The 13,635-nt window shown below is 37.3% G+C and overlaps 1 protein-coding gene and 1 non-coding gene across 2 annotated transcripts in view; one reads left to right on the top strand and one right to left on the bottom strand.

Moving 5' to 3' along the window:
* GRM7 (glutamate metabotropic receptor 7) overlaps positions 1-13,635 on the top strand; it is an 871,267-nt gene that overhangs the window by 104,750 nt on the left and 752,882 nt on the right. The gene's annotated exons all lie outside the window — the stretch shown is intronic.
* LOC144231317 (U6 spliceosomal RNA) lies at positions 12,944-13,050 on the bottom strand. The gene has a single exon (XR_013335042.1). It is a non-coding gene; the product is annotated as a U6 spliceosomal RNA (small nuclear RNA).

The raw sequence follows: 13,635 nt of genomic DNA, 5'->3' as shown, positions 1-13,635 counted from the left end.
TCTGTCTGAAGGACTTCTTTTAGTGTTTTCTTTTTTTTTTTTTTTTTTTTTTTTTTTTTACTGTAATATGTAGGCATGAGACAAAATCAGGGCTTTCACAATTATTTGACAAGAATTCTCTCTAGGACATTTTGTATCAGAGTAATTAAGGACATGGGCTGATGTTGACACATGTACTTGATGAGAAACTAATGTTTAAAAAAACAGTGTTTAGTTTTCCTGTATATGATCCTGTCTAATACTTTCTATTCTATATTAATCTTTTCTGTCCTAATGTATTTTTTGTAATGTATTTTAATATTTGTTTGTTGTTTGTTCTTAAGCCTGGCTAATCGAATTGTGAATAGATTTCATAATCCACAAATGGATCATGATCCACAGTTTCAAAAGCACAGTTTTAAAAGATAGTCTCATAAGTGCCTCCCAGTCTGTAATTATGAAATTCTGGAAACTTTTGAAGAGAACATGAGAATTAAAGTAATTTCAGTCATAGCACGAATTTTAAGAATATGTGGTCTGGACCATACGTTGATTTTTGTCTTAAAAAATTAGTTATCAAGATTCTAAAATGGGATAATTCTACAATTTAGATTATTACATATAAATTAGAAAAACAACAACAACAACAGAAGAATTGGTGTGCCTGTCCTTAGTCCCTCTTTGAATTCTTCTATTTTCTCTCTCTACACTTGAGTCAAGTCATTCATTTGGGCCACTACCTTTAATGCTGCAGGCATATGAGTTTCTAACCCCTGCTGTACCAACTGAGGCACTTCCTTAACTAAATTTCAAAAAAATGAATACTTATTAAGCACTGAAATATGCCCAACATTGTGCTAGAAATTGTATAGAAAAGAGGAGTTTGCTGGGGGTGGTTTTTTGTTTTCTCTTTTTGAGAGAGAGAAGAACACGTGTGCACACTCACACAAGCAGGAGAGGGGCAGAGGGAGGCAGGGAGGGAGGAAGGAAGGGAGGGAGGCAGGAAGAGAGAAGAAGAAGAAGAGGAAGAAGAAGAAGAAGAAGAAGAAGAAGAAGAAGAAGAAGAAGAAGAAGAAGAAGAAGGAGAAGGAGAAGAAGAAGGAGAAAGAGAGAGAGAGAAAAAGAGAGAGAGAGAGAATCTTAAGCAGGCTCCACATTCAGCATGGATGGGGCTTGCTCTCAATACCAACAGATAGTGACCCTGGGCTGAAATCAAGATCTGACACTTAACTGAGCCACCCAGGTGCCCCAGAAAAGAGAAGATTTAAGTGAATTCCTTCAGGGAGATTATAACGTCCTAAAAATGTTAAATCATGCACCTAATTGACTCAGATGCCAGAAAAACAAAAACAAAACAACTGACTGAAAATGAGGAGGCCATACATCTCACTTTGCTAGGTACCGTCTCACTTTGCACTATTGTTCCAATGTAATTGTTAGTAATAACACCTTTTTCACTCTTAAAAGCCCTGGTCTGGATAACAATTTCTCTGGCCATTGTAACTATAGATTATTATTTTATTTACTTTTTCTGGAGTTGGGGGAGCCACGGAGTCTGAAATCAGTGGTCACTGATTTATTCCCTCTGTTGGGCAGAACATGGAATGTCCCTCATGGTCACCATCAATCCTCTATTTATGTTCTAAATGCTAAAAATTTGTGGTCCTAAGTTTATTAATTTACCAGCATTTTCTTCTTCATGTTCCACATACTCCTTTTTCCTCTTACAAGTGCTCTGAAAGAAAAGCTACTATCCCCACCATCAAATACATAGGTGAGATGAGTTATAATACCATTTAAGAGAATTTTGATAATAACATGAATAAATTCCAACATGGGATTGAATAAGAGTCTTTTGGGGTCAGTCCTTTTACCTCATACTTCTTTGTTGTCCCTTTCAAAGGTAGATAACCCAGCCCATAGAATGCAGCCAAGAAATAATCCAGCCCTGTGCAAAGGCTGAAGCTATGATGTGAAGTGACTGTGAACAAATTTATGGTCACTACTACATGGCATGATTCCTTGCCATTTATTCATTGATCTATCTAAGCAATATGATACATTCCTTCCTCCCATTGCTGGACAGCCAGGAAAAGATTAGTGAAACCAACATCTGGCTAAACAGGAGGCTACAGGAAAGGTTGGGGGTTAGTTATTATCAAAAAGCAAGGAAAGGAGACTAGAAGCTAACTGCCAAAACAAGAGTGCTTTCAGTCTTCAATGTAGCTTATTCTTTATCTTGTGCTGAGATATTTCTTTCATACTTATAATGGCAGATGCTGTACTGGTCTGTGTGTGTGTGTGTGTGTGTGTGTGTGTGTGTGTGTGTGTGTGCCTGTGTGTGTGTGTACTGTTTTGTATGGAATGAATGATTGAAACAGGTTTTTAAGATTACTCTATTCTGTAATGAAAACTGTAGCCCTCTAATCTGTTCTTTTCAGTGTCAGGGTTCACAGGAGGTTGAAATTTATAACTAGCAATACCAACTCACCATTAATTGGAGGGAATCAAACAAACCCAGAAACAAACGTTAAAAACAATCAAGCAAAGAAACAAATTAGCCATAAGTATGACTAAAAACTAATCCAATATTTATTGTACATGAGCTCTTCAATAGATTTTACTAGAATGGACCAAGATATAGACTAACAGGAGTTATTAAGGGCACTGAAATATATGAGCATTGCCAAATACTGGCCTCCGCCTGACTTTGGTGAGTAAGGGACTTTAAATTCTTGGAGAAGTGCCTTTTAATGAATTTCTACCGTATAGTATTTTTGTCAATGGTTGAGTGATTCCAGGAAGATAAAATACTTTTCTTGGAAAATAATGTTGGGTTTTCATCCTATGTTAATAAACTATTAAGTTTATTTGAAAAAACTCTAGGTGAGGGGCGCCTGGGTGGCTTAGTCGGTTAAGCGTCCGACTTTCGCTTAGGTCATGATCTCGCGGTTCGTGGGTTCGAGCCCCGCGTCGGGCTCTGTGCTGACTGCCAGCTCAGAGCCTGGAGCCTGTTTCAGTCTGTGACTCCCTCTCTCTCTGACCCTCCCCTGCTCACGCTGTCTGTCTCTCTCTCTCTCTCCTAGAAATAAATAAAACATTTAAAAAAAAAAAAAGAAAAAAAAGAAAAACTCTAGGTGAGTGAGAATAGTGGGTTGAATGGTAGCTCCCCAAACAACATGTCCATGTCCTAACCCTCAGAACCTGTGAATGCAAGCTTATTTGGGGAAAAAAAAGAATCTTTACAGACATAATTAAGAATTTCAAAATGAAACCATCCTAGATTATCTGGTAGCACCCTGAATCCAGTGATGAAAAGGAGGCATCTTCTGAGAGAGATGCAGAGGGAGATGAAACACAGACAGCAAAAGAGACAGAAAGAGAAGAGAAGAGAAGGATTCAGGTAAAGATGGAGACAGAGATGCAGTGATACAGCCACAAGCCAAGGACCTTCTGGAGCCACCAGGAATAGAGTCAGGGAAAGAGTCTCCCATGAAGGCTTAGAAGAGAGTACAAATATGCCAACATGTTAATTTGGGACTTCTGGCCTTCAGAACTATGAGAAAATAATTTTCTATTAAGTTACTGAGTTTTTGGATACATTTTTTAATGGCTGCAATAGTCAGAAACAAACATAGCAAGGACAATGAGAATTACTGTTTTCCCTCCTATTAGATCCAACAATTAAATTGCTATTGGGCACTGAAAGCCATTGTTTTTTAGAATAATTGTCTACAAGCAGAGACTTTATTTTTTCAGATGAATGCTGTGTTTGGTAGAGCTGCAAAATGAGGATGTTTTATCTACTGCTTCCCCTGATGAGGGGGAAGAGAATACAGTAGCATAGCAGGAAATGAAAATACCTGTTAGAACATTTTTTTTAATTTAAAATATTAAGAAGGACTTTGTTAACAAGTGGAAACTTGTTAACCCAGAGTTTATGTCTGTTATGCAATTACTTAGTATTGCTCTTCCAACTTGTAAGGCAGACACCTAAACACTTCAGAATAAGCACTCATCCTTGATAGTGGCTTAAAATAAAGGAGGACCTAGAAAGAAGAGTCCACACAACTCTTCACTCTGCCCAAGTTCTTATAGGAGGAAGTTGGTTGGAGAGTGTACATGTATTTTAGAGCAGCCTCTTTGCCAAGTAGTAAGCGAGGAGATAAAACAGATTATTTCAGTATAACTTTTGCATTCTTGAAAGTGACTAATTGAATAGGAAGTATCTGCACTAAAATATATCCCAGTAAAGTCAACTGAAAAGACCCATCATTTGACTTATTTCCTAATGTTTCCTATTAATGATAATAAGGGAATGAATCTAAACATTATTAGGGGAGAAGTTTCTACATTAGGACATGTCAGTAGTTATGATCTTAAGTCATAACTGTCTGGACTACCCTGAGAACCAAGGTTTTCCTGCCAATGGGTACAGGAAAGCATTTGGTATCTCCAATGTTCACCAAGAGCCTTAGGCAGACATACCAATAATCTCGTGCTTTGTACACACTCTGATCCAGTAGACCTATTTCCAGGTGTTGGGGAGGAAAAAAATATTGTTTCTACCCTCCAAAATTCTTCTGGCTGCTCTTAAGAATTAAATTGACATGAGAAAGATTAACAGGAGAAAATAAAATTTAGTTATTTATGTATGTGGAATCTACATAAACATGAGAGCCCAAAGACAGTCAGGCAAAATAAGGTTTATATGTCATTCTGGACTGAGGAGGAGAGTGTGGGGGTCTGGGGCTTTGAAGAGAAGGAAGGCAATTCATACGAATAATGGAAAGAATAAATGTTTGGTAAACAAATATTTGCTGTGACTTAGAGAATCAAGGGGAAACAGGATTTTTAATGAACAGACTTTGCTAGTTAATAATGCAGTGAGATTATCTGCAGTAATAGCTCTCTTTCTGCATCAGGTCTCTAGAATATTCTTTTAGGCAGTTAGAGGGAGGTCAGAGTTTCTTCCTCAGCCTGTGCTTCTTGAATGTAATCAGCTTAAAATAATTCACATGCTAAAGAGACACATTCTGGGGTGGCAAATTATGCACCCCTACACAGGACTAATGGTAATCATGGTGATGCATCAATATTCATCTACAAGGATGTCCATCTCAGTGGTATTTACTAATAGCTGAAAAGTCTAAACAAGTTAACATCCTGATATGAAGAAACCTTGAGAAGGAAAATAAAATCCTTATCTGAATAAATATGTCATAGTATTAATGATTAATTCAATTATATGGACCACAGACCTGTATATGATCTGATAAAAACTATTTATCTTTTTTCTAGAAAAATTCACACATATAAAACTTTCTATACAATTTTGGGGAGAAAATGGTGTTCATGAACTATTTGAAGCCCATTAAAAATTACTTACCTGAGTTCCGGTTAGGAACTCTTGGACTAAATAATCTTTGAGATAATTTCTAGTAGTGTTCTAGACCAAGACAAGTGTCAGTCTTGTATCCCTACCTGTTTATGAAACTAATCACTTTTTTATCTTTGCAACAAATCCTTGTAATGAAATAAACAATTGAATGGTGATTCTCCCTCCCTATTTCATACTGTGGAAGTTTGGGTGTATAGCTCTATCCATGGGATCCAACTAACTAGCTTATAAAAGAGATAAATTCTTCATATGTGAGAACTTCTACTGTTTGAATATGAAGATATGTATTAAATGAGTGATCTATATCTAGATATATCTGTATCTATCTATTATGTGCATATGTGACCACTTGCAAGCAAACACTGAATATACATGTAATGACATGTTTGGAATTCTTATAGCCAGACATATCTAAATTCCTATTAGAGAGGCAAGTTAGGAAAACTTAGTAATTAGGGCCTGAGATAGCTTCCTTCCCAGTGAAAGGAAACAGAACTTGCTTACTACCCTCCAAAAGGAATGGAAGAACATTGAGAGAAATGTGTGAAGCTAGAAGGCTGAGAATTGCTGCAGATTTGGGAGATGGCCCTTGTCCATGATCCAGCTAGTGTAAACTAGTGACATTACAAAATCCTAAATTAGGAAGGTCTTCTTTATCCCTGATACAAAGCCTCAAAGGAGCTAAATTGTATTGTTAGCCTGCCTTGGGGCCAAATTAAGTTAGAGAAGTTGTACACAGAGGTGAAAACAAGAAGTCCTGGAAAGAATTTATAGAAATTTGTGGAAGCAACTGGAATGAAATTCAGTTTCACCAAGACCCTGAAGAGTATTGGGACCTAACTGACATCTGGATTGCATATTTTTGATATTTAAATTATAAATGTTTGATTCATTTATAATTCAGATGTGTTCTTTTAAGGGAAAAATATCTTGGCTTTGAGAACTCTAAGATAGTTACATGTACAGTCTAAATTTAGGCATATTATGTAATTTGCCACAACTTAGAGGCTTTATTTGCTGTGGGTGCTTTTCCCTAGTAGTTGAAGGTGAACAAGGCACTTGGAAGAAGGTAATGGAACCACTCCATCCCTGTTCAAAATTATTGAAATGAAGCTCCAGAAGTGTCCTTGGTTCTTTTTATAAATAATTGTCTATATCCAGAGGCTAGTGTTGTCTAAGACCCATCCATCGTGATGTAAAAATTGCATTGCATGATAATTACTTAGTGTCCTACCATTCCCCTTAATGGGGTGGGGATTCATCTCCCTCACAAGTGACTCTCTAGCCACTCACTCACCCCTCAAATTGAGAGCCTCTGATTCTGGGTTTTCTAGCTTTCAGGGGAAGACTGCCTTGGTTTCCACTGAAATCACATTTTGTTCTGTCAGAAGATGCTACAAGAAGGAAGTCAGTGGAGAGAAAACAGAATATATAATATAAAAACCAACCATAAGTTATCTAGGACTTTTTTCTCTAATTTTTCTGTTTAAAGTATCACATAATAAAACCACCTTTCATACACAACACTATAAATGTTAGCACATGCATAGATCTGTGGAAATATCACAATCAGGAAACAGAACAGTTCCATTACCCACCCATCCCCCTGACCCCCCAAAAGTCCCTCATGCTATCTATCCCTTTATAGTTAGACTCTCAGCCAGATGCTAACCTCTGACAACCACCGATCTAGTCCGCATCAGCATAGTGATGCCCATTTGAATGTTATACATATGGAACCACACAGTATGAAGTTCAGCATTTTTCACTTAACGTGATTTTGAGATTCATCCAAATTGTTGTGTGTATTTATAGCTTATTCTTTCTTATTGCTGAGTAGTATTCCATTGTAAAGATTTACCATAGTTTAATTGTTCATCAACCCAGTAAAGGGCATTTGGGTTGTTTCCAGTTAGTAAATATTACAAATAAAACTATTAGGAACACTTATATAGAAGGATTTTGCATGAATGTACATATTTTTTTTTCTAGAGTAAATACCCAGGAATGGAATTATTCACCCAAGGCTTTTGGGGGGGAAATGTAATGAGTGAAGAGATTCATAAATTATCCCTAACAAACATCTACTTTTCCTCTAGAAATTCTAGTTATATTGATGTTTTTATCTTTGTGCTCAGTATGCAAAACAAGACAGCTGGGGAGTTTAGGCACTATCACAAGTCACTAAAAAGTCACACAACCTCTGACAGTCCAAGAATATTTTCGAAAAGATTGCCAATTTAATTACTGCAGAGGGGAATCAATAAATAGGGAGCAATAATAATGAATGGTAAAGACTTTATTTTCAAGAAAATGAGTAAATAGTTTCATTTTCAAGAAAAAAACTTAGGTCTGTACTTCAAACCTGGGAGAGAGAAGAAGCTGTCATAAATCCACTAAGGGAAATTTCTCAGGTTTCTGTGATTAGGAACCTTTAGGGATTGGGTGAAAAGAAAGGTTACATTACTTAAAGGTTTCAAGAAGTTGATTTTTTTCAGGAGTAGTAAAGGGATACATTAATGACATTGAGCGAATTGGATGTTTACTGAGGGTCTCTTTATTGTTTACAATTCTCGTACATAAAATGAACTCAAGGTTTACTAAAAGGGCATAAAGTTTCATGTTTGACCAGAGCATTACAAATTTGTAAATTATTCTGGGATATTTCAGTTTTCTGGCTTGACATCATATAATGCAGTTCATCTGCATTTATAAACTTAAATGCATTAACTTCTTCTTACACTCTTCAAATGACTTTTTCTTCCTTTTTTTCTCCCTTCTTCCCTTCCTTCCTTCCTTCTTCACTTTTCTTTCTTTCTTTCTTTCTTTCTTTCTTTCTTTCTTTCTTTCTTTCTTTCTTTCTTTCTTTCTTTCTCTCTCTCTCTGTCTCTCTCTCTCTTTCTTTCTTTCTCTTCCTCCCTCCCTCTCTCCCTCCCTTCCTTCCTTTCTTCCTTCCTTCTTTCCTTCCTTTTCTTTCTTTCTTTTCTCCTCCCCTGTTCTCTTTTCTTTCAGTTTTCTGAGTGCCAAAAATTGATGTATTTCACTGAGAAAACCATCCTATTTAATCCATAAAACAACCAAAATAATCCTGCATGTTTTGTTTTCTTCTGTCATCATAAAATGAAGAGCTTATATCAGGCATAGAACATCGATAGGCAGTCACTTCCTTGGAATAACTTGAGGGACAAATTAAAGCTTACTGCTGAAAAGTACTTCTTCTGCTACTCTGCCACATGTTAGACATTCTTTGAATTAAGACATTATCTTCAGTTAACCCTTGCTAAAATATACATAGATACCTTGGTACATCATCTTGAAGACAGTGGAGCCTTGTGGTTAAGAAAGAGAACTGTATTGTCAAGAGCAAAATGAATGTAACTATGTTATCCTTACTAGTACACAAGTGAGTATCTATCTCATGACAAAAAGCAGAACACAGAAGAGTTTAGAAGAAGGAACAATATTTCATTGGTGAAATTAAAGCGTCTTGCATTGATAATGCTGCCATCTAAGATGTATCCCCCAACTCTTTTGAAGGCTGATGCATTACAGTGTCAATCCTTAGTGAAGATTACACGGATTTCATTCCATCAGTGCTTACTGGACTCATTATTAATCTCTTTTTTTCATTAATGATTGATTTCCAGGTATTTCATAGTCATCACAGTTAAAAATTCCATATCTATGCTACAGCAATTAATTTATTTTTTCTTCCATGAACATTGTAGACAAATTTGTCTTAACATAACTTATATCTACATCTGTCTTTTGGTGGACGAGCTGTTTCTGTGGGTATTATGGTCACCCTAAACGCTATCTTTAGCATTTATGCAGGGAAATTGTCAGACCACCTTTCTGGTAAACTGACATATCCCAGTGATAGCCATAAGGTCAGTGTTTGCCAGAAAATAAAGTGCAAGAAAAGTAAGGTCATAGAATGTTGAGAAAATGTTCCTGGAGTAGAACAAAGCCATTTCCCATTGTGACCTGGAAAGTGGGTTGCTGCCTTAATGCATATCATTATGATGGGCATTCACGTGCCAAAACAAGTTTGTATAGACACTTAAAGTGAAGAAGCAATCCATTTCAGTGCCTTGCCTTTTTATTCAGTTTCAGATGCATTACAAAGGCTGCAGCTGCTGGTGTGGGCAAGACTCAAACCTCCCTGTATTTTTGTCATTTATCACATTTCAGTGTATTGTCTCCAAACCATTTTCACAAGCATTGTGTGGTTTAACCCACACAAAACACACTCGTAGGTATTACTTATGAATCCCATGTTATAGGTAAAGAAACTGAGGCTCACAGATTTTAAATGACTCCCCCAGTTATCTAGCTAACATGAGGTAGATCTTGGATGTGAATCTCTATTTTCCAACTGATCTCCATTGATCTTTCTACTATTCCATAGCTGCTGGTGCTTAGGTGGAAAGCAATGGTTGTAGATAATGGGAGAAGCAGTTTGGCCTCTGGGTAGTAAGGGTGTATTATTAACTTTCAAAATGGGCTTGATTATAAAGGGAGTAAATTATAAAGACATATATGATACTATAATAGTTTTTCTAAAATAATGTGTAAGAAGATCCTGTCCAATAATGTTATCAAGACTCCATTTCACCTGTTTGGGAGCTTTCAAAAGTCCCAGTAATTCTACTATAAGCAGTAATTTAGTTCCTGGAACTTATTCCTTGTTTTCCTAGCTTTTTATGATCACCTCTCTAGGTTTATACTTGTCTTCTGCCTCATACCCTAACTTGTCATTTTATGGTCTTGAAATTAATCATGATGATTTTTTTAACCAACTTCTGCTTGTTCATTTGAACGCCATTTTTCCAGGAAACTTGCCCTGGCTTCATCCATATATGAGAGTAACGATGTCTCTTCTGAGTTCCACGCCCATTCTTTGCATGTTTTAGTCTATCATTCAGCAGCCTGCTGCATTCACTTTTTCTTCAAGTGAACTGTAGTATTGCAGATGCTCCTCAAGTGTTTCTTGAACACTTAAGATGTGTCAGGAACAGATGTGGCAGAATGGCAAAAAATGTAGACTGTTTCCCTGCATTGATGGTACTAGCATTCTAGTAATAGAGAGGAGATAAACAACAAACAAGGAGTAAATAAAGACAAGTAAATAAAGAACTTGTTAGTGCTACATTGGAAAAGAAATAAAATATGATAAATTTTTGACACAGTAGCAGGCACTACTTTATATTTTTTATTTAAAGCCAAGTTAGTTACATATAGTGTAATAATGATTTCAGAATTTCAGGAGTAGATTTTAGTGATTCATCACTTACGTATAACACCCAGTGCTCATCCCAACAAGTAACCTCCTTAATGTCCATCACCCATTTAGCCCATCCCCACCCCCAAAACCCATCCAGCAATGCTCAGTTTGTTCTCTGTATTTAAGAGTCTCTTACAGTTTGCCTCCCTCTCTGTTTTTGTCTTATTTTTCCTTCCCTTCCCCTATATTTGTCTGTTATTTTTCTTAAATTCCACATATGAGTGAAGTCATACGATATTTGTCTTTTTCTGACTAATTTCACTTAGCATAATACACTCTAGTTCCATCCATATTGTTGCAAATAACAAGGTTTCATTATTTTTTATTGCTGAGTAATACTCTATTGTGTATATATATATACCACATCTTCTTTATCCATACATCCATTGATGGACATTTGGGCTCTTTCCATAATTTGGCTATTGTTAACAGGCATTACTTTCAATAAAGTAGCCAGGGAAAACTTCTCTAAGAAAGATCCATTTGTGTTGAGGCTTGAGTAATGAGAGGAAACAGTATTGCCTGGAATAGGAAAGTACAAAGATTCTGAGTTAGAATCAGTTTGATGTATTCAAGGGGCAGTATGAAAGGGAGCAAAGCTATACCAAGGTGAAGTTCAAGAGCTTTTGCAGGCCAGATTGTGCTAGTTGCCTGTAGACCACTATTTTCTAAGTGCAGTGGGAAGCCAGTAGAGGATTTTCACAGGAAAGTGGAATGATGGGATGATCAAATTCCCATGTTAAAAAAAAAATCACAATGGCTGCTCTATGAAGATGAAGTATTAGGGCCCAGTCCTGGACGATTTCTGGAAACAGGGAGACCAGAAGGTAGCTATGGACATGGTCCAGGAAAGACTTGATTGTGGTCTGGGCCAGGTTGATAGCGGTGGAGGCAGTCATCTCTGTGACACTGTTGCAATCATCCCAGAAGAACAATATATCCTTAAAGGATAAACTCAAACCCACAGAGCTAGGTTTTCTCCCTGCATGATCCCTGAGAATCAGTCTGGCACTTAGGAAAGCTGCATCAGCTCCAGTTTTTGCTGGTCACCATGGGCCATTATTTCAGAAATTTACACATGGACTTCTTGGGTGGCCGTCAGGAGTTCCTGCAGGGACTGGGTAGACACAGAATTCTCCATGATGCCATTCAGTCACTGAAGGAAGTACTTTTTTTTAAAACACTATTGATTTTCTATTTGATTGAATTTTTTTTTTACAAATAGTTTATTGTCAAATTAGTTTCCACATAACACTCAGTGCTCATCCCCACGAGTGCCCCCCTCCATACCCATACCCCCTCCCCCCCACATCCATCAGTCCTCAGTTTTTGTCAGCATTCAAGAGTCTCTCATGGTTTGCCTCTCTCCCTTTCCCTCACCATTTCCACCATTTCTCCCCTTCTTCTCCTCCTTGTTCCTCAGTTAAGTTTCTCCTAATCCTCCTATATGTGCAAACATATATTTGTCCTTCTCTGCCTGACTTATTTCGCTCAGCATAACACCCTCAAGGTCCATCCATGTTGCTCCAAATGGCCAGATTTCATTGTTTCTCATTGCCATGGAGTATTCCATGGTATAGATAAACCACATCTTCTTGATCCATTCATCTGTTGATGGACACTTAGGCTCTTTCCATGTTTTAGCTATTGTGGAGAGTGCTGCTATGAACATTGGGGTACATGTGCTCCTATGCATCAGCATTTCTGTATCCCTTGGGTAAATTCCTAGCAGTGCTATTGCTGGGTCCTAGGGGAGTTCTATTGTTAGTTTCCTGAGGAACCTCCACACTGTTTTCCAGAGGGGCTGTACCAGTTTACATTCCCACCACAGTGTAGGACAGTGCCCATTTCTCCAAATCCTCGCCAGTATCTAGAGTCCTCTGATTTGCTCATTTTAGCCACTCAGACTTGGCGTGAGGTGGTATCTCAGTGTGGTTTTGATTTGTATTTCCCTGATGAGGAGGGATGCTGAACATCGTTTCATGTGTCTGTTGGCCATCTGGATGTCCTCTTTGGAGAAGTGTCTGTTCATATCTTCTGCCCATTTCTTCACTGGGTTGTTTGTGTTTCGGGCGTGTAGTTTGATGAGTTCCTTATATATTCTGGATATTAACCCTTTATCTGATATGTCATTTGCAACTATCTTTTCCCATTCCGTTGGTTGCCTATTAATTTTCTGGGTTGTTTCCTTGGCTGTGCAGAAGCTTTTAATCTTGATGAGGTCCCAATCATTTATTTTTGCTCTTGATTCCCTTGCTTTTGGGGATGTGTCAAGTAAAAATATGGAACGCTTCACTAATTTGCGTGTCATCCTTGCGCAGGGGCCATGCTAATCTTCTCTGTATCATTCCAATTTTAGTATATGTGCTGCCAAAGCGAGCACCTATTGATTGAATCTTATAATGACAAATCTTAATGTTCTTCTTGTAATTACTAACTCTAAAAGCTTAGAGAACCAACACTCACAACTCAAGCTCAGGTATACGCTGAGAAATATGCTTACTTTTATTACTTTTTTCATACCACAACTTCATGATATTTCATACCATTTGTTCCCCATTTCACATGATTGTACTAGAGATTGAGGTCTTAAATTTTAATTTTTTGGGGAAATCTTCCAAATAGCATGTACTCCCCACTGTGCCAAAGTTTTCATTTGGACTCTTAGTTCCAAATTATTTATATTTTCTCTTTTTGAATTGCAGACCATCATGAAAGTTGACAATTTATTTACCCCATACACACCAAAGGTAGGATTTTTTTTATGCCATTAAATAAATCCCACTAAGGCAATGTTTTCTATAAGCTCAAGTTGATTCTTGAGATATTAATGGTATTATTACCAGGAAAAATCCCTACTTCCCTATCTGTTTTTAACGGTAAGTTAGTAAAATCAGTTTTCTTGAGGATGGGATTTCGCAAATTCTTCAGGATGCAAATGTGCTATGAGGCTTTCTAACTGGACGGG

Source organism: Crocuta crocuta, unplaced genomic scaffold, assembly GCF_008692635.1.
Source record: "Crocuta crocuta isolate KB4526 unplaced genomic scaffold, BGI_CrCroc_1.0 scaffold184, whole genome shotgun sequence".
NCBI classification, from domain to species: Eukaryota; Metazoa; Chordata; class Mammalia; order Carnivora; family Hyaenidae; genus Crocuta; species Crocuta crocuta.
The sequence above is the reverse complement of the archived record's forward strand: the minus strand, read 5'-3'. Positions and strand labels throughout refer to the sequence as shown.